This window comes from Cnephaeus nilssonii (assembly GCF_951640355.1).
Source record: "Cnephaeus nilssonii genome assembly, chromosome: 6".
NCBI classification, from domain to species: domain Eukaryota; kingdom Metazoa; phylum Chordata; class Mammalia; order Chiroptera; family Vespertilionidae; genus Cnephaeus; species Cnephaeus nilssonii.
In genome coordinates this window covers 16,113,065-16,135,340 of record NC_137077.1, presented here as the reverse complement: position 1 = coordinate 16,135,340, position 22,276 = coordinate 16,113,065, and the positions used below count along the sequence as shown (strand labels likewise).

General features: G+C 43.6%; 1 protein-coding gene across 9 annotated transcripts in view; it reads right to left on the bottom strand.

The window, feature by feature from the left end:
* Positions 1-22,276, bottom strand: part of ANKS1B (ankyrin repeat and sterile alpha motif domain containing 1B) — a gene marked incomplete at its 5' end in the record, with an annotated part of 797,243 nt that overhangs the window by 214,460 nt on the left and 560,507 nt on the right. The gene's annotated exons all lie outside the window — the stretch shown is intronic.

Here is a 22,276-nt window from a genome sequence, read left to right as displayed (position 1 = left end):
ATTTGTTCACAGGTAACCTAGAACAAATAGTGAAGTGAATAACAACAGCCAAGCATGTTCACGTTTACATTTTGCTCTGCCTTTGGAATATAAAGTGATGGCGTAAGAGATTTAGCACCACTTGCTTCTGGTTAGAAGAACAGCAGAGCCACCTCGTGGATTGTTTTACTTACTGCACAGCTCTTATGCTCTAGTAGTGCTCAATTGAAATCACCGAGGTGAGTCTTAAAATGAAATCAGTGGTTATGATCTCTTCGTGGCTTCAGAACAGAAATAGTCATTGTTAATCTTCAACAATTACTGGGAAAGTGAAATTCAAGTGGTTTCTCTTTTTCTTTTGAAGCCTGTATAATGGAGGGGAAGATAAGGGACATCTGTAATACTGTCAACAATAAATTAGAAAATAAATAAAAATAATGGAAATATACTATGTATATTTGTCCCGAATATCTGAAGAGAAGTCCCTGACCATCACACACTCACCAATGAGCACACTGCTGCATGTGAAAGCGCAGAGTTAAACACTGACTGCTGGGATAGGCAGAGGTAGATGAAGCTCCAAATTTTCCATGAAAGTCGACAAGCAAGGTAAGCCGCGGAAACCCATCTGCATTCCTGGCCGAGTCCTCCTTTCGCTGAGCGAGAAGAGAGAACTCTACAGAGCACAGTCGAGGGGTTACACCAGCAGCTGACCTTTGCACAAATCTGTGGCTGCACACACTGGAGTGTAGAATCAATTTCGTTTTGGGAGCAAAGGAGCCCCTATGTGTGCCCTGGCCATTCGGCAGCCCACGGCTGAGCCAGCTGGCCCGCCGCATCTTGGTGGTGGTGACAGATGTTTCATATACGATTTTGGAATTTGGGATGATGGGTCTGAGAAATAACAAACATTCTGGAAGAAGACACTTGGGTGAAATGCAAAAGGTTATGAAGTGTCAAATTTTAGTAAATTCTGATGCTGAACCAAAGGTCAATGAAATATCATGGCTTACTTAGGCATCAGAAGAAAAAATCACTGGGATCTAAGGGATATAGGAACGTTGATGCTATGCTAGCCTGTGAGCGGGTAGTTTAACTGTTAAGCAGACAGTAGGCGTTGGGCTACGAGGCGGGTGCTTTCCAGCCGGTACTGTGTGTGAAGGGCCTGTGGGTGGCACCGCTGGGGCTGGCTGCCACCAGAAGACATTTGCAGTGTCTGAATCGGCTGCTCTCCTGCTCTATGAACAATTCCCATTTGATTGTCTTCCTCCTGCCGCGTGAAGGAGGCGAGGTGGACACTCTCCCAAGACTGAATTTCAAACTGTGATTTTCACAAGCGTGCTGATCTCCTCCTCATTCTTTAGAAGCTAAGACAGGAACAACTCCAGGTCCCTGAAATAAAACCCAGTTCTACTTCTTGTTGGATGGAGCACCCAGTAAAATGCTCAGAAATGCATGAGTAGAAGAAGAGAAAAGCAAAAGGGGGAACAGAGAGGCGAGCACAAGATGAAAAAGGACATTGGAAAGGCATGGAAAGATGATGCTCATAGCAATAACCCCAATAGAATAGAGTGCAGAGAGAGGGAAGGCTAAAACTTCAGACAGGTCAAGGTGAAGGGCTTCTAAGATGGGCCACTGGACTTCTCCCGGTCAATGAACATAACAACGGGAGCTTAATTGTGAGCAGTTCTTAATATTGTGCAAAGCCTATTATTCTATCTCTTACTACTCACAGGTATTTGCAATTATAAATTTATTCGTGTGCTTCTTAATTCTATGGCTCCACGAAGGCAGGACCGTGTCTCTTTTACTCACCGTGGAGTGACCAGCACAGGCCCTGGGCTCCCAGGTCGCTTCAGCCACTTACTGGTACTCCCCATGGCATGTGTACTGCCCACTGGCTGACCTAACACACACCCAGATCCCTTTCCTTCCTGCCTTCCATTACACAGGCTTGAAAAAGGAAAAGAAAGAGAAAAAGAGAAAACACTTGAATTTCACTTTCGCAGCCTCGCTTGCTGCTAGGGGTGGTGGCCACATGACACAGACATGGCCAATTAGAGCTGAGTAGAAAGCGGAGAGGGACTGGAAAGGCTTTGACAAGGACAGAAGCAGGTAACACTACCCTTTCTCTCTTCTTCTTAACATGAGCCTGGATGTGATGGTTGGGCCCAGGCAGCGGTTGTGTGCTCGCAAGGGCAGAGGCGAGCCAGCCCTCGGAGATGCCAGCCCTGACATTGTTGAGCTTGGGAACCAACGATCTCCTAGCTTATTGTTACGTGAGAGAAATAAATGCCAATTTGCTCAGTCACTGATCTTGTGAGCAAGTTACTTGACTCTGTTGCACCGTCCTCATTTGGAAATGAGGGTGGTAGCAATAGCTTCCATATAGGATGGTTGCAAAGATTAAGGGAGATAATTTATATACAGAGAGAGCACGAAGGAAGTACTACATAGAGAGGAATAGTTTTATAACTATTTTGATGATGGGCTCTTAATAAATCTTGGTTGAATGAGCGAATAAGTGGAGTAGAAGGTCAGATCCAAAGGGTATGGCTTGAACCAAGCAGCCACAGAACAACTCAATTGTTCTGCTTGAGAAAAATAAGAAAAGGGGGAGGGCTGAGAGGAAGGGTGGAAATGACGGGGGCTCAAGAGGAGCCAGGAGGGTGCTGTGTAGGTTGAGATGGGCCAGGACCAATCTCCCTGGTGGGTGATGGGTGTGTTGGTGCTAAGTATAAATGGAGGGCCCACGCACACCAGCATCAAGTAGACGCTGAATAAACATCTGTTGGCTTGCTGAATAGATGAATGAACCATTAGGGGCTTTACTAAAAAAGAAATTGCTCTCTCTTCCTTGAAACTAAAGCCACAGAAGCAGCAGAAGGTTTTTCTCCAGCGCCATCTGCCCGCCTCTCCCAATATCTGCCTGAAAGGATGTGGGTGAAGATGTATTGCTCTGTAATTGCCGGTGCCCTCGCAAGGAGCAGATAAGAACATCCGGTGGGGGCAGAAGCAGCAAAAGGAACAGGTTGCCCACAGAGTAAAGTGTCCTGTTGTCATCCGAGCCCTTTGCCGTAACAAACGAGAACAGGAGAAGGAGAATCTATAGATGACAAGCAGACACCCCCTCACCGGCACATATCTCCAAGGTTTCCCACCGGGAGCTGACTGTTCATTCACACCAGGGGCCAAGGCCGAGGTGGGGCTCTGACCAGCCAGCTGTTCCAGACCCCAGCGCTGGGGCTGGAGAGAGCGTGCAAGAGCCTCGCTTTTCCTGCCGTGGGCCCGGGTGACAGCCTGGCGGTCATGTCCGAATCCCCCTGCACGCACAGCTCCTTTGCAGCTGCTCTGTGGAGGCTCAGTGCACTTCTAATCCTTCCTAAAACATGTGCAGAAAGCAAGGCAAATTTGAACCATAATAAAGGGCTTAGTCACGGGATTATTGAGTGGGTGCCTCCATGTGAAGGAGCAAGCCGATGGCCATGTTTCTGAACATTATTTGCAACACAGCTTAACACGAATGCCTCAAATCTAGCTCTCTTTTCCTCTCTAACCTCTTTCCCCGTCTCTCCTCCTCCCTCCGGATAACTTTGGCTTGAATTTTGCATGCATTGGTGGTAAGTAACAGAAAGCAAGATCCCACTTGAATAGTGAATGGACTTGCATTGCTGTTTAGGGAAGCAGATTTGCTCGTGGGTTCTATAAGGAGGAGACCCATAAAATAAAACCTTAATACAGATGGGAAACACTCTCTCTCTCTCTCTCTCTCTCTCTCTCTCTCTCTCTCTCTCTCTCTTTCACACACACACACACACACACACACACACACACACACATACACACACACACACTCACTCATACACACCACTCAAAGCTCATGTGAGTTGAAAACATGCTGATACACTTGATCTGCTGATGGCATTCTGAGCAGTGAGCCCACTCCGGACAGCTGATGGGTCTGCGACAGTAACTCTTCATGGGAATAAACAGAGTGCCGGGATAAAGAATGATGCCAACAGTCTTCTTCCAACCACTGAATAAATAAATCAGCATCTCTTCTACCCTGTCCAACAAGGCCCCATGGTTGAGGCTTATAAAACTAGGGTCTTCTAAATTAAAGGGTCATGTCGCCTTCTAGGTCAGATCCTATAATTGGGGTCCCATCACAACTCAGAAACATGTCAGACAGACTACATGGGGGCTTTGGGGAAAGAGGGAGCACAAACCTTCAAAAGCAGGGAGCTGTGAGCAGAGCTTCATCTCCTTAATGGAAGTCTATGCTGGCGGAAGCTCATCTCCTCTACCTGTAGCTTACTCCGTCCTAAAGCACCAGCACTTTGAGAACTTAACTGGTTCATTCATCCCACAAATATTTACTGAGTGCCTGCCTGTGAGGCGTGCACAGTTCACCAGAACACTACCCTGGGTAAAGTAATTCAGACTTGATTCCATATTAGAGTAACAGTCAAGGCCCACAAGTGGGCATGTCCAAGAGGTTTATTCCTGTTGCCTTCTCCTCACTCCCGTAAACATTTACCCGGGGGCATTTGTCTGTGGGCTGTCCTGGGGGCAGTGCCAAGGGGGCAAAGCAAGTTAAAGGGCAACAGTCCTATTCAATAGCGCAGGACTCAGGATCAGAAACAGGCCTTCTCGCTCCTGTTGCGACTGTTGCCACATGTGGGCTCAGCCCCCAAACTGCTTTTGAAATCCCAGAAATGACTGGAGGCTAAGCATCTCAAATATGCTTTGAGATCTGCCTGTAGATTATTATGATGATGGTGATATTAGTTAATACAGATCATAATGATGATGATGTTGATATTAGTTAATACAATAAAGCTAATATTTGTTCTTATGTACCAGGCGCTGTGTTAAGCACTTTTTGTCTCATTTCACTCACTCCTCTGTTATTTAGTATAAACACTACTATTCCCCATTAGTCATACAACAAAACTAAGGCACTGAGTTAAAACTATTCACTTTTAACTGTTCATCTATCAGGCAAGCTAACTCCAGAGGCCACACTCATTCTTAATGATTAAGCTAGGCACTTCTCCATCACTACTGCCCCAAAACTATAGGAAACTGAGAGGTTCTACAATTAAAATTCAAAGCATTGAAGTGAACCAGGCTGGTGTTGCTCAGTGGTTGCACCTTGACCCATGAGCCAGGAGGTCACAGTTCGATTCCAGGTCAGGTTGTGGGTTCGATCGCCAGTAGGAGACATGTAGGAGGCAGTTGATTGATGATTCTCTCTTATCATTGATGTTTCTCTCCCTCTCTCTTCCTCTCTCTGAAGTCAATAAAAACATAACAAATAAAAGAACACACTGAGGTGATATAAGAAAGCATAAAAAATAAGTTAGGGATTTTTCTCTTGCTTTTGCTCAACTGTTTTTGATTTTCCCCAAATCAGCCCCATTTAAAAAAAAATGCACAGTTACCTTAAGGAGGTGATGTGGGAGCTGGAGCTGTCTACCTACCCACCAGCTGTTTTTAAAGGAAACGGATCAGGAACTAGTTATGAAAGAAATGTATTGTTTAATACAGTACCTATGAACCATAGACCCATGAGTTAGAAAATACAGAGGCAGAAGTGATGTCTCTATGGAAACAGATATGAAGACTCAAGAGATTATTAGGTCCACAAGACTTTTCATGAAGACAGCAGTTTTATTGCTTGTTATTGAGGAGTCTGACCGTGGTGAGGGGCTAGCTAGAAACACATTTCTCTCTCTAGTCACTGCTCCTAAATCCACTATGTCAAATCTCCCATCTCTTCTGGACAACCCACTTTTCATGATGTTTTTTGGGAGGGCACCCATGGTGAATTGAAAGTTCTGTCTAGTCCAGTTCTTTGACCTCACATCCAGTTAAAGATTTCCCACTGCTCCACAGATGGCTAGACTTGTGATTCAAAGGCCTGATGGGGTGTTTTGGGGCAACTTGTCCACTTTGGTGTGCAGTATGGAACTGCTTTGGTTCTTGACTACCCCCCTTGGGGGGTAGTCAAGAACCAAAGACCAAAACAATTGATCTCCTGATCTCCAAAACAATTCCTCTTGTTTTGGAGATCAGGAGAGAGGATGAGAAGAGTTAACAGTTCTTTGCTCTTCCCATTGGTTTTGCTGCTTCTCTGCAGTCACACAGGTAACCATTGAGACTCTGGGGCATGTGCCAGGTGTTAGCTCTCTCAGGGACATGTGTGGGTACTTTGGGGTCCTTCACATGAGATATATGGCTCTGCCTCAAATGCATTCAGCCCCATCAGCTACTTCACCACCTTATCAGCTGTACCTGCACTGCCTGCATTTTCCCACCTGGTAGGTAGGTGCCTTATACCATGTGGGTTGGGTGGTTGAAGCACGAGTCCTGATATAGTAGGGAGAGTTTAGCTACTTCTTAGTGAGCCCCAAAGAAGGTATTTGGTGGTGCTCGGTTTGTGATGTGAGGTACCACCCTTTTCCCTAGTTTTGGGGCTCACTAAGTTCTCAGACAAAATAATTCTAGGCACCAGTTCTCAGATAAAATAATTCTCCTTTACATCCTATGATAATAATAAACTTTTTTCTCTAAATATGTTTTTTTAATTGATTTCAGAGAGAGGAAGGGAGAGGGAGAAAAAGATATAAACATCAATGATGAGAGAGAATCATTGATCAGCTGCCTCCTGCACACCCTCTACTGGGGATTAAGCCCACAACCCGGGCATGTGCCTTGAGTAGGAATCGAACCATGAACCATGACCTCCTGGTTTATAGGTTGATGCTCAACCACTGAGGCACACCGGCCAGGCTGTAATAATAAACTTTGATCAAAGCTTTAATAAGAAAGCATCAAGTTGTTTCTCATTCCCTCCCTCTCATCCTTCCTTCCTTCCCTCTTTCTTCCAAACAACCATACAAACAAAAATATGAGGAATAAAGAAGCCTAGAAAATCAGTATTATCTTATGTCAATAAGAGAACTTTAACAGAGCAGAGGAATTTGAACTACAAGAAGACAGGAAATAATCTTAGGTTCCAGATAATTTTGGTGACAGCTCTACCTGCTCCAACCTTGGACGGTACTTTTCTACTCCTGGATGCCTCCTACCATTAGGCTGACATTGCCATCAGCCACTAGGACTTTCTTGTACTGTGAGTTCAACCCGCTTTGATTTGGATTGGAGCTTTCCAGTTCTGAATGCTTGATTACTGGTCTAACAGTGTAATTTGAGTTGACATGCTGAACTCACATCAGCCTCCTTACAAATTGCTATTGAAATGCTCCAAAAATATCAAAGAAAAAGATTAAAGAAACTAGGGAAGGGTGTTGTTCACATGCTAGAAGTCGTGAATTTTTGGAGAACTGACAAGACGAAGCAGTGTCAGAAGGTCCTAGTGGCAGTTCTTCCAAAATTTATGGCTTCATTATCTAACATATAAAAGCTGCTTGCTGTCCCATTTTTGTGAGATCTTTGTATGTCTGAATTAATTTTTCTCCTGTCTTGTGTTAATTTATTTGTTTAGAACCACAAGAAGAACTAAGAAGGGTGGGAGGAAAAATTTCCCTCCCCAACAACCTGAAGTTTTGAACACAATGTCCCAGTAGAATCAATTGCAAATCCTGGAATCTCTGTAAGGATGAGCAAGCAGAGAGAAGTGACTGGACATATGAATGAGTCTGCAGTTCATAAGAAGAGGGTCTGTGTGGGGAACTAATTCTCAACTCCTAGTTCCCACAAACTTCCTCCCTCAATTATGGTCATCCCCACCCCTGATTTAGCACCCACTTGTGACTCTTCCTTATTCATTGGACCCCTGTTCTAGGGAGGGGAGGCATATTTTTGGCTTTATGTAGTTCTGCAGCCCAGTGTCTTCTATGGTTAGGGGCTAAGGATTTCTTTCCTTGGCTCCTAGTCCTGCAGAAAGCTCTCTGTCCATGGAGCAGGGGGTGGGGGAAAGGGAGTTGTCATCCACAAATTGGGGGGAAGAGAACCTGAAATGAGTGAAGAGAATTGAAGGGTGCTGGAAAATCACCAGTTAAAACTTCTACCAGAACCAAGGTTTGAGAAATTGATGGATGTGTTTCCTCACTGTATCTTTAGTGTCATGGTTGCCAACAAGAATAAATATCCATGGAAAATTTGGAGGAGAAGCAAAGAGCCTGGATAATGTAATTACTGTGCCCAGCAGAATTCTAAGGTAGCCTCCAAGGTCCTTGCTCTGGTTTACACACCTGCATACTCACCTCTCCTTGAGTGTGGGCAGGATCTGTGACTATGATGGGATCGTTTCGCTTTTGGTGAGGTTACATGACACAGAGAAGAGGCTTTGCAGAAGTAATTAAGGTCCTGAATCAGTTGACTTTGAGTTAACCAAAAGGAAGATGATCCTGGGTGGGCCTGACCCAATCAGGTGAGCCATTTAAAAGAATAGGAGGCAGCCCTAGCTAGTTTGGCTCAGTGGATAAAGCATCAGCCTGTGGACTAAAGGGTCTGGATTTGAATCTGGTCAAGAGCACATGCCTGGGTTGTGGGTTCAATCTCTGGTGGGGGCTGTGCAGGAGGCAGCCACTCAATGATTCTCTCTCATCATTGATGTTTCTTTCTCTCCCTCTCTAAAATAAAATTATATCTATATCTATATCTATATCTATATCTATATCTAATCTATATCCTATATAATAAAGAGCTAATATGCTAATTAGACCGGATGGCAGAATGACCTTCTTTAACAACCAGTGGGTGTGGGGCGGGGCCGCGAGGCAGCCAGGGCTGCGAGGGCCTACTCTTGCACGAATTCGTGCAGGGGTGGGGTTCCTCGACCTGGCAAGTGATCGGGGCTGATTTGGGGGGCCAGTTGGGGGGAGGGACCGTGGAGGTTGGCTGGTCGGGGGGAGAAGCCACGGGAGGTTGGCTGTGGGAGCACACTGACCACCAGGGGCAGCTCCTGCGCTGAGCATCTGCCCCCTGGTGGTCAGTGCGTGTCATAGCAACCAGTCAACCAGTCGTTTGGTCAACTGGTCATTCAGTCACTTAGGCTTTGATATATATAGATAGATAAAAGAACAGGAGGCATCAGTGAGATTATTCTGCTGGTCTGGAAGAAGAAATGAACATCTATGTTGTAAACTGTCTACGGAGAGGAGTGGCCTCTAGTAGCTGAAGACCTCAGTCTTACAACCACGAGGAATTGAATTCTGCCAACATTCATTAGAGCCTGGAAAAAATCTCTGAGCCTTGGATGATATCTCAGCCACAGCACACACCGTAGTTATAGTCCATGAGGCCCTGAGCAGAGGACCCAGCTAAGATGGGCCCAGACTCACAGAACACATGGACCCACACAAACTATGAAGAATAAATTTATGTTGTCTTAAGATCCTCAATTTTAGTAATTTGTTACACAGCAATAAAACCTAAAACACAAATAAATTAGAGGGATAAATTTGCATAACAAACAGATTCACCAGAGGACTAATGCATTCAGTATTCAGATCCTGAATTAATTATTAAATAATCCTGAATTATTAAAAACTGCTTGCATAAGTGAAAGAATAAATGTGTATTTGAGTTGAAAGATTTCGAGTTTTCAGTGAAGAATTAAGTGTGATTGAAATAATCTCAGAGTCGCTATTTGGGAGGTCCATTCATTACTCAAATACTTGATAACTGAAGGAGTGCTAAGATTATGGCTATCACAATTGATTCTAAAGTCTCAACACTTATTTCCTATATGTGCCGGAAAAGCTGAAACTCTGGCTATAAAGAAAGTAGTATTTTTCTTTCTCTTGAAATAATAGACACTATTCATTGTAGTATTAATTGCCAAAAAGATCATGTTACAAAATACAAAGCACTTTCATACACATATTTCTGTTATTAAGCAACATACATATATTTCAAAAAGTCACTGTGTTATGAGAAATAAAGCAAAAAACACAGGATATACATATGCTGCCCTTTCCTTAGAAAAAGACCACAAGTTTGCCTGTGCAAGCGGGATTCAGGAGAGTTGCCGCGTGTGAGTTTTTGTGAAGTAGTGGAAGAGAGATGATCTGAAATTAGAGGGAATGTTGTATCCCCAGATGTTCATGGGTGTGGCCTTTAACACCGGGGGTGAACTGAGGTGGGTGGTAAATGTTGGGGGTGTGTGACAGTCTGTCTTTTATACTCATAGGTGGCTGGGTTCAGCTGGGTGCAATTGCCTGTGTTCATGTGGTGTCTCTCGTGGACTAATAATAGTGCAAAATTGAACTGAAATTCATATGACACCCAAATTGTTCTCTAATAATATATTAATCATTTTGGGAAAACTTCTGTCTTCAAAACAAGTCTTAGAGCAGAACTGACGGTACATTCTTTTATTTGAATCTTAAAATAATAGCAAGAAGCAGGGAGGTAACAGAGATGAAGACATTGGGCTGCAGATGAGGAAAAGGGCTAGTATGCAGTCCAGCCAGATTCTGTGCCCATCCCTGGGTCTACGCCAGGCCGGCATATTTGGAATCTGCATGATGTCACAGTTACAGTACCCAAATTTTAGGACTTTATATTTTCTTGCTTTTTAAAAAATATATTTTATTGATTTTTTACAGAGAGGAAGGGAGAGGGATAGAGAGTTAGAAACATTGATGAGAGAGAAACATCCATCAGCTGCCTCCTGCACATACCGGGAATGTGCCCGCAACCAAAGTACATGCATTTGACCGGAATCGAACCTGGGACCCCTCAGTCGGTAGGCCGACGCTCTATCCCCTGAGCCAAACCGGTTAGGGCAGGACTTTATATTTTCAATTAGACATTTCTTTTATCTCTTAGAGGTAGCTTGACCCAGAAGGTAATATGCTCCCAGCCATGGAGAGTTCCTCCAAAAGACAAAATTCCATTTCTGTTAATGAAAATGTAAATAAGACTGTTATTTCAAGAGATTTAAAATTTTATTAATTATTTCATATGACCATGATGTAACTCAAAAGGATTTCAAAGTCTTTACTCTAACCTTTTCTTAATTTCAATCTAATTTTCCCCCTGCAATTTGATTGTACCAGTATTTTTGAACTATTGGCTATGTCTGTATTGATCATATCATTGTATTTGTTAATTTATGAAAAAAATAACAACCTCAAAGATACCTCTTGCACAAATTCATTTTATAATTTAAGACCTCATTTCAGAATGTGGAGGCCCAGTTAAGTAGAAGGGTAGTATCAGTTCCTAGGAGCAAGGGGATTACATCTGTAAAACTAGAGGCAATATATTACTTTGCTAGGCATTTGCTATGAAGGATCCTTGAGAAAATTCTGTACTAGGGCCCATGACATCCGTAATATGGCCATGCCATTGTGTTTCCTTCTCAAGTGAACAGATGAGTTTCTTATGCAAAATAGACCAATCATGGGTGATAGACCTTTGCAGGTTAACTATTTGCCATGTCACTTGAACAGAAAAATCCATTGTTTTTGCAAACAAGAACTTAAAAGCAGACCTTTTCTACAAGCAAAGGGATGATTTAAGCAACTTCAGACTTACTGAAAAGAGAAAAAAAAAAGTACAAATCTACAAAACAGATCAATTAGAGGGATGAATTTGCATAACAAAAAGATTCACCAGCAGACTACTAAAATAGCCAGGATCTCACAGTGTACTTAGAGCATCTAGGAGGCTGTGTATTGTGCAAAGCTATTTGGCTCGTAGACATAGAAGTGCTAGGATGAATCCTTTTGTAAAGCAGAAAGTCCTTTTTTGTTCTGTGAATGATCACTCTCTAATTTACAAGTTTGGAAGTTTGGGTCTTTGTGTATCTGGGTTTTTACATCTGGCTTCAAATAATAGAGATCTCAAAAAAGTCATTTACATAGAGTCCAGGTTTAATTCTGTGTTTTTTATATTAACATCAAATAATCAAAACAATGTGCATATTTAAAGAATGGAATCAGAAGGTACTTCCAATGTTTAATATGTGCATTTCTATACAATTTCCCATGGGTCTTGTTATTAGAAATATGTTGAAGACATATTTCCCACACATTGATTGATTTTTTTTGTATATTTATTTAAGCACATAGTAAAAATAATCTTAATCAGAAATAATAAGTTAATTCACTGTGTTCAACATCATTTACTGAATTAATAATCACTGTACTAAACTGTTACTATGTTGCATGAACATGGATTTCCTTTGCTACTTATTGGAAATAACAGCACTATAAATGCTGAATAGAATGGAATTACTTTCTACTTTCATCTAAATTGAGTATGATGATTGCCAAGCTCCTCTCACTGTCTTCAAAGAGTTTTAGTTTGATAATCATTAGATATTTTAATAGAGTAGTGTATAAGTTCCAAGGAAAATGAACTGCTAGTTTTATACTAATGCTTTTCTGGATTAAAAAATAGCTCTGGTTCTCAAGTGTGGCTGTACACTGGAATCGCCAGGGGAACTTTAAAAAACACTGGCTCATACTTAGAGATTTTGATTTAATTGTTGTGGGGTGCAGCCTGGCACTGGGATTCTAATGTGCAGCCAGAGTTAAGAATCACTAATCTAGTCGAACCTCAATAACTCAAACCCACTTAATCAGAATTCTCAACTAACTGGCACTGAAGGGAAATGATGGACAGAGTTGCAGAACTGAATTCTTTTATTAAAAAGGAGAAAAATCCCTTAAAAAGTTTATATTAGACATTTAGTCTAAAATTTGTTTTTAAGCATGATCTGAAGGGAGGTTCCATATGTCCCAAACTCCTGCACTAGACAGAGACAGTGCCACAGGTCAGTGACCTGAGTTATAAATAACTACAGTTCCATCAGATATAAATAAAAAATATTTAATTTTGTTTTACTCTGTACTTATCATTGGGTGGTTGGCTCATCCATATGGACATAAAACTAGTACATTGAACAGGAGTGATTCATGGTTTTAATCACAAGGCAACTGTTCTCCCCAATGACTACCTTAAATTTTTTCAGTGTGGCTGGTGCTTCCCTGCTGCTGAATAAAAAACGTGGGCAGTCTTACTCACTCTCAGGTTAAGAGAAATCACTGTGGTAGGAAAACACCATCTCAAGTTAGTAATCACCAATGTTCCTCCAGGGTCACAGTGAAAAACTCCAATCTTGATTTAAACTTGAGGCTTCTCCCCTTTCCACCTGGACCCTCTTTGCAAGGGGGGAGCCTCCAGTCAGGGGCACGGAGTGTGGTTGGGATCTCCCCTCTTTCCTTCCCCCTCAGCACTGGGATCCGGCCAGCCCCCCTGCACTTCACACTTTAGCGATGGCCTCAGTTGTGTCCCAGGTATGCACAGTAGTCTTCTGGACCACTCTTCCCTTCCTTGTTCACCTTGACTCCAGTTTGACCTTCAAAACCAGTTTGGACATCTCTCCAGTTTCAGTTCCTTCCTTTCTCAGCTTTATTATTGGTAGGCTAGGAGGTACGGCAGTAAGGAAGAAGTCACAAACAATACAGTGAAATCTACTGAAGAATGGTCTGAGGGCTTCCCTGTGCTGCTCAGTTGGATATCCTGGGACATCATCTATCCAGATGAGCAAACTATGAGGTCAAATGACTTATTAAATGGTTTCATGGCCGCTTAGGGGACTGTAGGTCCAGGGCTCTCTCCAGCACACTATATTGCTTTCTTCACTAAAGTGAGATATTTCATTAAATTAAAGAGGTTTTCAACTCCACACATGAAAAATTTATGCCAAAGAACCATGACTCACCCCTAGAGGGTGTAGGCAGAGACGTGGCCCAGTGCACAGCACCGAGAGCTGTACTCGGACAGGCTGGTGTCTGCGCACATCTTGCTGTGGCCTTGGGAAATTTATTTAACGTGGTCTAAGCCACAGTCTCCCCATTTGCAAAGCAGAATACTTATGCTCATCTTGCCTTCCTGAAAGCATATTGTTCGAAATGAATATGATTATATGAGATATACTTTACTGTCCAATCTCCAAGGGCTTTCACATGTGAACCGTTATCATTATCGCTATCGCTGTTCTAGAATATGCCTACATCTGAAGGTTTATGGACTTCACAAATATTTTGCAGAATAGTCACGGAGTACATTGCTAATCTTCTTCACAGAAGCAATAAAGAGACATTTGACTCAACCTTTATAAAAAAATGTTTTTTATGATTCAGAATTGTGTCCAATGTCATTTGCTGTACATATCTAAGTGGATTACTTAAGTAATTAAAATGATGAATATATTTAAAGCAATTAGAACAGCAATTTGCACACAACAGAAGTTTGGTAAACATTTGTTATTGTTGTTATTATGTCCTCATACTTTCCTATTCTTCCCTCGATTGTGAAATCTGAACTTAACTGTCTATACTGAATGTCATTTTCTATTATTTGAAATGACAAAGATGGCGGGTGACTGACAATTCAAGCAATCGCTTTTACTAGGTATGTTGGAAGCATTATTTCCAACAACTATAGATTCTCTCAGGACAGTGTGTTTTTTAAATGCACGTATGTATTTACTATACACTTATTCTCATTGAGCTTCTGTTATAAAAGTCCCGAGACAGCCTCTGTGCCTTATTCTGTTTATGGGTCCAGATGTCAAGGAAATGATGAAACCAAAGGTTAGAGAGAACATTTTGCTGCTAAATTAGGAATTACAAAGAAGCCTTTTCCTATTGAATTATTTCCTTCTGGAATTTCAGAATAGGGCCATCTAGGAAGGTTATCCTACTTCAATAAAAAGAATTGTCAGATAAGGAGGATAATAACATTATCTGTACAAAAGGAAAACAGAATTTAAATAATGTACAAGAAGTTATCTCATTGCGGTAACTTCTCTAAATTCCTCATGGTGGGAGGCATCATGCAAGTTGGTAAAGGGCTCCATTTTCAGGGTCAGGACAGCTTCTCCTGTAGGTTGTACATGTGTTTCAATGGGAATATTAAATGACTTTTAAAGAGAGAACAGTTAGAAGAGGTGCCGCCATGGGATTCTGATAACTCCTTAGACACTGAAAGGTATTTTATTTTAAAAAGGCACTCTGTGTGCTGGCAATTGCAACCACGTTCATTAAAATAAAAATTTTCATGCAGCAGCCAGAAAAAGAAATATGAGTTAACCAGAGAAAATAAAAAAACGGGGGTTGTAATTATTGTCTGTGCTCAATACATCAAGTCTACTTGCAAATATGCACAATTATTTTTTTTTAATAAGAAAAGAAATTAAGCACTTTGCCGGCTTAGCCAATGGTAGGCAATTATGTGAAAACTGACATGAAAGTAGGCAGCTGTGTACTGACTCACGCTGCTTCTCTTCTGAGGTTGGATTATCCAAATTGGAAAAGAAAATCCCCACTTCCCTAGCCAGGCACAGACTGTACAAGACACAGGGCCATTGTTGACACGGGAAATAGCCGACAACGCCACCTTTCCTTTCCCTTTGCTCCCCCCCCCCCCCCCCCCCCCACCGAGCCACAGGCTGTCCATGCAATAAAATATGGGGCTCCGTTTCCCCTGGGGAAGGGCGTTCCCACCCACTGGATCCCCGAGGAGAAGAGGGGGCGGTGGCCATGCCGGGGAAGTTGTCAGGCCCGGCGCTGGATGGCAGCTTCAGGAGGTGGCGGAGGTAGGAAGGTATGGCTCATGCTTTGGGACCAGGTTCCTTTCTCCCATGCACAGCCTCCAGGGAAGTCCATGTCGGGGTGAGGGGTGGGAAAGGCGGGTATCGGCTGCAGCTGGTAGATCATGAAAACAGGAGGGGAGGAAGGCTTCCCAGCAGAAACCCAGCCATGCATAAGGAGGAGCTTCTTTCAGCCTTTGGCAAGAAACCCAGAAGCGTGAGGCGCACTTGTATCTAACAGACATTCTGGAAGAAGGCAGCTTTAAATACGATGTAGTGAAGTGGAAAAGAATATTCATTCCAGGGACGCCGGTGTCTCTCTGGAAAGAGACTTGGGTTCAGATAGACCGGGCATGAGCTCCATCCTACATGTGGGACCGTGCACCTGCTCGCTGGTGCCCCCTGCACCTCCCCTGCTCTGCAGTAAAATGGGGATGATACCCCCTCTTCCTGAGCTGCTCTGAGGAAAGAGCCTTCTGAGGTAGGTGAAAGCTTTGGCAAGTATAAAGCACTATTAAAATGCCTCCGGAAAGGAACAGGAGTTTACCCCTGACACCTGCCTCGGGAAACAGGGAGCTAACGGTAAGCTGGTGTCAGTCCTTGCATCTTCCCTCCAGTGGAGGGGCTTTTCTCCTGGATCTCACGTTCACTGGCTCACGCCTGCCGTGCCAGGCAGGATGACTGGTCCTCGGTTTGGGCACGCTGTGAAGAACGCTCCTATAATGGTCCCTGTGGCTGCAGTCACCCTGCAGGCGGCCTCCTAGGCTGCCCGGCTGTTGCCTCAAGCTGCTCTGTCCATGATGATGGTGGGGGAAGCTGACCTGCAGGTCCTGCTTCTGACGCTCCATTTCTGGGTCCTTGTAGTTGTGTGTGGGGTCAACAGCCCCCCCCCACCCCCTTCTCCTCTATCAACCCCAGTGCCTTCTCCCAGCTCCTTTCCTTCTCCTGTCCTCTCTTCTCCTAAAGGAGTTACATTCCTCTCTCGGCATCCAATCCCGCTTCCTCCCAACCAAGCAAAATGCTCCCCCGCTCCTCTTTGTTCTGTGTGCCCCTCTCCCCCAAGAAAGACATTCCTGATCCGTCCCTGCCCTAGGCTTGCTTTAAGGTCTCAGCTAGACATGCCCCTATGCAAACCTTAAACGTGGCACTTGCCATCCTGCACTGTAACTGTCACTCTTCACCTCCCTACCGGAATGTGAGCTCTTCCAAGGGAAGACACGAGTCTTACTCAGCAGTCTCTCCAGCATCCAGCCCAGTACTTCGCACACAGTAGGTAGCGGGTAAATGATTACTGCACTGAAGTGACTAGACCCCCTCCTCTCCACAAACTCCCACTGACTTACAGTTAAACTTATGCAAAGGAAGGGTCATTTGAGGCCACAGTGTAATACAGATATGCACCTCTCTCCATCCCTGAGGCTTGCCTCTGTCGGTGACCTTCTATGTGAAGGGCCAAGGAGAGAACAACCTCAGGGGCAAAGGTAAAGCAGTCAGTCACAAAGCTACCTATGTCTTCTTTCTCTTTTCATTGAGCTTCTGCTATGACTGTCAAAAGGAATTTAATGATGTTACTCTTTTTCTGGTGTTCTTAATTTAAAATGCCTGCCAGTCTCTATGTGGATAAAAGACTTGGATAATTGTAAACTTGATAGGTTATAGGGAAAGTTTGGAAATCATTCTATAACTTCTAGAAATATCCCAAGGCAAATTGATGAAAGAAACTTGGTTTTTTTTCTTCTTTAGTTATACATCATATACCCAGGAATCCAAGGTTTGAGAATTTTTCATTCAATTGCATAGTATTAAAAACAGCCTGAGGCCTCTCCAGGGCATCTGCTGTTTTCTGAGACGGACAGGAAGAAGGAGGGAACTGGACAACACGATATGAAGCCAAATATGCAAAAATGACTGATGAGATAGGAATCAAGCTGAGTTTATTCAGTCTACATTGATCAAATATCTACTATGTGTTCCCAGTGTTGGGGATACAGAGGTGAGCACACGTTCCGGTGAGGGAAACAGACCAGCAGATGGATAAGTGAGGACTTTCAGGGCTATGAAAACAAACAAACATGCATTCCAAGTAATGTGATGCAAACTGATGGAGAATGGAGAAACACTACGTTAGGTTGGGCGGTCCAAGGAGGCCTTGGCCTCAGAAGGTGATGCCTGAGCTGAGATGAAGAAGAAGGAGAATGGTAAGATGTGCATGAAGTGGTCCGGGCTGAGGGAACAGCAACCGTAATGGCCCTGAGGTGGGAACGCATTTGGAGCTTGCAAAGAATCCGACAATTTCCAGACTGGGCATGTCAGGAAGAAGTGGAAAAGGCAACTGAGTGTGATGAGGAGCGAATGGCTGAGCTCCCGGAAAGGTCAGGTTGAGGTCCTTTTGTTCTGGTCTGACAGGAACCGAGGTCCCTCTGGGTGCGTGGCTCGGGGCCGCACCGATACTGACAACCTGTCACGCTGTCAGCCGCAGTCCTATCCTCCCAGCTGTAATGAGGCACCATGTTGGCGCTGCAGTTCCAATAACACAGGGCGCCCCTCCATTCCCCGGGGGTGGTTTTGATCGTTTTGCTACATGCACAGTGATTTTAACGCGGGAGCTACATCAGCAACGGTGGCAGCATACGTCGGTGATGTCAACCCCTGACAACTGTCATGACCGAAAAAGTCAGAAACCTGAGTGACTTCATTTACACTGCCGCGTCCTGACAGAATCTGAGGTCTCTCTTGGAACCCAATATCACCTCATGGCTATGGAAATGAAAAGAATGGGGCTTTTTTTCCCCCCTAAGCAAAAGGAAAATATTAACTCAAGACCTAAATTCTGTTTTATTCATTGTGCACTGGATAAGGGAAGACGTAGAATATTGGGGACCAACTGTAATTGAAAGAAATATTAATCATGCTCTGTTAACCGTGATTGTTTTGTTTTGATTAAAGAAGGCACATTCTAACCTGGGAGCTGGGAGCTCACCTGGAAATGCAGCCCATGCTCCCCATCATGCAAAGAGTAACAACCTTATTGCAGAAACCAGGATCACCAGCCCTTTGAAGACCCCAGCCCTTTTGCATACCTGTAAACCGCTCACTTGTCCTATTGCTGATATTACACGTGATGAGTATAACTGTCATTTAAACTGTGTTTTAAAAGATTACACTATATTTCGGTATCAATATGGAGTTATTTGGTGCTCAGGTATAAATAGAGAAGAAAGGGTACTTTGCTATTTGTGATATATCTTCATTGGGGAAGAGAATGCAATTGCATATTTGCTTTAAAAGCAGCAATCATGTGCTTTATGGGGCTGAAGAAAGGAAGGTATCCATAAATACCCGCGTCACATTATGTTTTACTTCCCCATGTAATCTTTGTCCTTCTACCCAATGTAAGCGGCTGGCTTAGGGTGGGGTTGCAGAGCAGATTTTTGTGGATGAGCTGCCGCTCTCCCCTATTGCCGGCAGTATTGGAATTGATGCTCATATATGATTCAACCTTGTCTCTGATGAATTGGTTCAAGTAGTGACAGGCAGCACGAACCCGTTGGTTGGTTACACACTCTCCCAGAATACCGTGCTGGTACCATATCTCATTGATTTCAAGACACACACTTTACCTTCATTTTACCATCTCTGAACTGGTAATGCATCTTATAAGAAATGGTGTCTCACGATTGCTGTGACCCGCCTGGCACCCACCTGTGCACGCACATCTGGTCACAGCTGTTCACATTGTCAATTCAGCCCATGGGTACTGCCGATATTACACGTGGTGAGTATAACTGTCACTTAAACTGTGTTTTAAAAGATTACACTATATTTCGGTATCAATATGGAGTTATTTGGTGCTCAGGTATAAATAGAGAAGAAAGGGTACTTTGCTATTTGTGACATATCTTCATTGGGGAAGAGAATGCAATTGCATAGTTTCTTTAAAAGCAGCAATCATGTGCTTTATGGGACTGAAGAAAGGAAGGTATCCATAAATACCCGAGTCACATTATGTTTTGTTACTGTGCTACCTGAGAAAAATGACATATTACATGCCTAGGAACTCAACAAAGTCAGGAGAAATGGACAAAGCCTCCTAAATGAAAGGCACGTCGAAGCTATGCGAGGCTGTTGTGATGGGCTTATATGTTGGACAGAATCACCATCAGGCACTGTGTTATCATTTAATTTTTTTTGTCCTTAAGGATATAGAAAATAATGGTGCAACTTATAATAGATGGCATTTCAGACTCGATGAAACACAGGAGAACAGAGCAGATGTTTTGTCTTCAGATGACTAGGGCTATGCAACTACTAGATCCCATTTATCCCACTGCATTCGGAGCGTCTCACGCAGGCCCATTCACACATTACCAGCGACTGTCCACTTGAAACCTTGTAACTCACACCTCTGCAGACTGAACAAAACATTCTTAGGACAACTTAATACCCTCGGTGAGTGAGCTGAATATAGTCAAAAGCCTCTAAGTACTTGGATAAATATGAAGCATCGGCAGCTGATTGTGAAATAAATGGCTTCAATGAAAAATCAGATAATTTTGCTGAGGCTGTTATTTAAAATTCAATTTTAGAAGGTCACTGTGTTTTCATGTCTGATTCTGAAAAGTCAGGACTCAGGGCTCTGAGGCTTTTTTTGTGTTAGGGCGCTCTCAGATCCGTGTGAAAAGGCAGACCGGGGAGTGTCAGCTGGGAAGCTATGGAATAATTCACAGTCCTGCTGTGGGCCGGCTGTCAATCACGGTGTGTGAATCCTGCCCTGATATTTTTGTCAGAGCCAAAGTTATTCTTCTATTTCTACTCAAAGATACTGCCCTAAAGATTTAGTCAACTGCTTTGACAAATAGCAGGTCAAGAGCCAAGGGCACGCTGCCTGGTGTGTGGAGGTGGAGAAAGGGTGCCGCTTCCCTGCCCCAAGCCCCAGGCTGGGTGTTTGCTGTAGCAGCAGGTTCTAAAGAGAAAAGGCGTCTGCAAAAAAGGGTAGCTTTGTGGAGGGTGCCGAGTGCAGAAATGTTTTTAGGCCACACTGTGGTTTTTCTCAGGCACCGATCATAAATATTTATTTCAAATGCAAAGAAGAGCTGAAATGCTGTATCTATAATTGCTACCAGACATTGCTACTTGGAATGTGTGATAGGTACTTCAAACTTACCATGTTCAGCAGAACTCTTCATCCCCCCCCCCCCATTTTCCTCCCAAATAGCCCCAATCCCAAGAAATAGCTCAGACCCCAAACCATTGACTCATCCTCAACTACTCATTCCTCTTACACTCAGTGTCTCAGTCATCAGATCTGTCTTCATTGTATATTTTGATTCATCTTCTTCCTCACAATTAAACTAACATGAGGCACCATCATCTCTTTAAAATTTTTTTTTTAAACATGTTTTTACTGATTTCAGAGAGAGGAAGGAAGAAGAAGAGAGAGATAGAAACATCATGATGAGAGAGAATCATCTGTTGGCTGCTTCCTAAATGACCCCTCCACCCTCCTGGGGATCCAGCCTGCAACCTGGGCATGGAACCGGTGACCTCCTGGTTCATAGGTCGATGCTGGCTGGGTGGCACCATCATCGCTTGTGTTGACTATTGGGAGAGACTCCTAGCTAGATGTTTACTCTCCCCATCCCTGTCACCTCTCCCCCTACTTGTTCCTCCCACATCAGTAAAAGTGAGCTTTTAACACATACATAAATCAGACAATGTCACACTCTCTTACTCAAAACGCCTCCATAGCTCCCACCCCCACAGGAATTCAATTTGATCCCTCTCATGACCCTCACTACCTGGTCCTTGGCTATCTCTTTGACAGCATTTTCACAGGCCTTTCCTCTTGCTCATGCTATTATATCATGGTCCTGCCTCAGGATATTTGCATTGGCTATTCCCTCTGCCTGGAATGCTGATCCTTGCATGGCTTATTCCCACATTTCATTCTGATCTCTGCCCACATGGAACCTCCTCAAAGAAGTCATTTCTGACCACCCTCCTTAAGATCTAGTCATTTGCTGTCCTCTTACCCTGCTTTATGTTTCTTCATGTGCCACTATCTGCTGTCATACCATAGACTTAACTGTTACCTGTTAGTGTCTGTCTCGCTCTCCAGAATGTAAACTCCATGACAGAAGGGGCTCTGTCGCCTGTACTGTTTCCCACTGTGTTTCTAGAGCCTAGAACAGTGCCTGGCATATAGCAGTTGTTCAAGAAATATTTCTCACCCTAGCCGGTTTGGTTCAGTGGATAGAGCGTCGGCCTGCAGACTCAAGGGTACCAGGTTCGATTCTAGTCAAGGGCATGTACCTTGGTTGCGGGCACATACCCAGTAGGGAGTGTGCAGGAGGCAGCTGATTGATGTTTCTCTCTCATTGATGTTTCTAACTCTCTATCCCTCTCTCTTTCTCTCTGTAAAAATTAATAAAATATATTAAAAAAAGAACTATTTCTCATCAACATAAATACTGCATATACTTCTTCATACGTCAGATCCCCAGTTATACACATTCTAGACACATTGAGGCCCTGCAAAAACTGATCTAGTGTGGTCTGCCTTTCAACTGAAGCATTTTTACCCAAGATGCCTGGCATCCCCAGCTGATGGCAGCATCTGGTGGTGGCACTGAGATGGGTGCAGGACACATGAGTGGTTGCCTCTCCTGGGCCCTCCACTTGCCAAGTAGGTGAAATGCGTCTCTGACAGCCTTG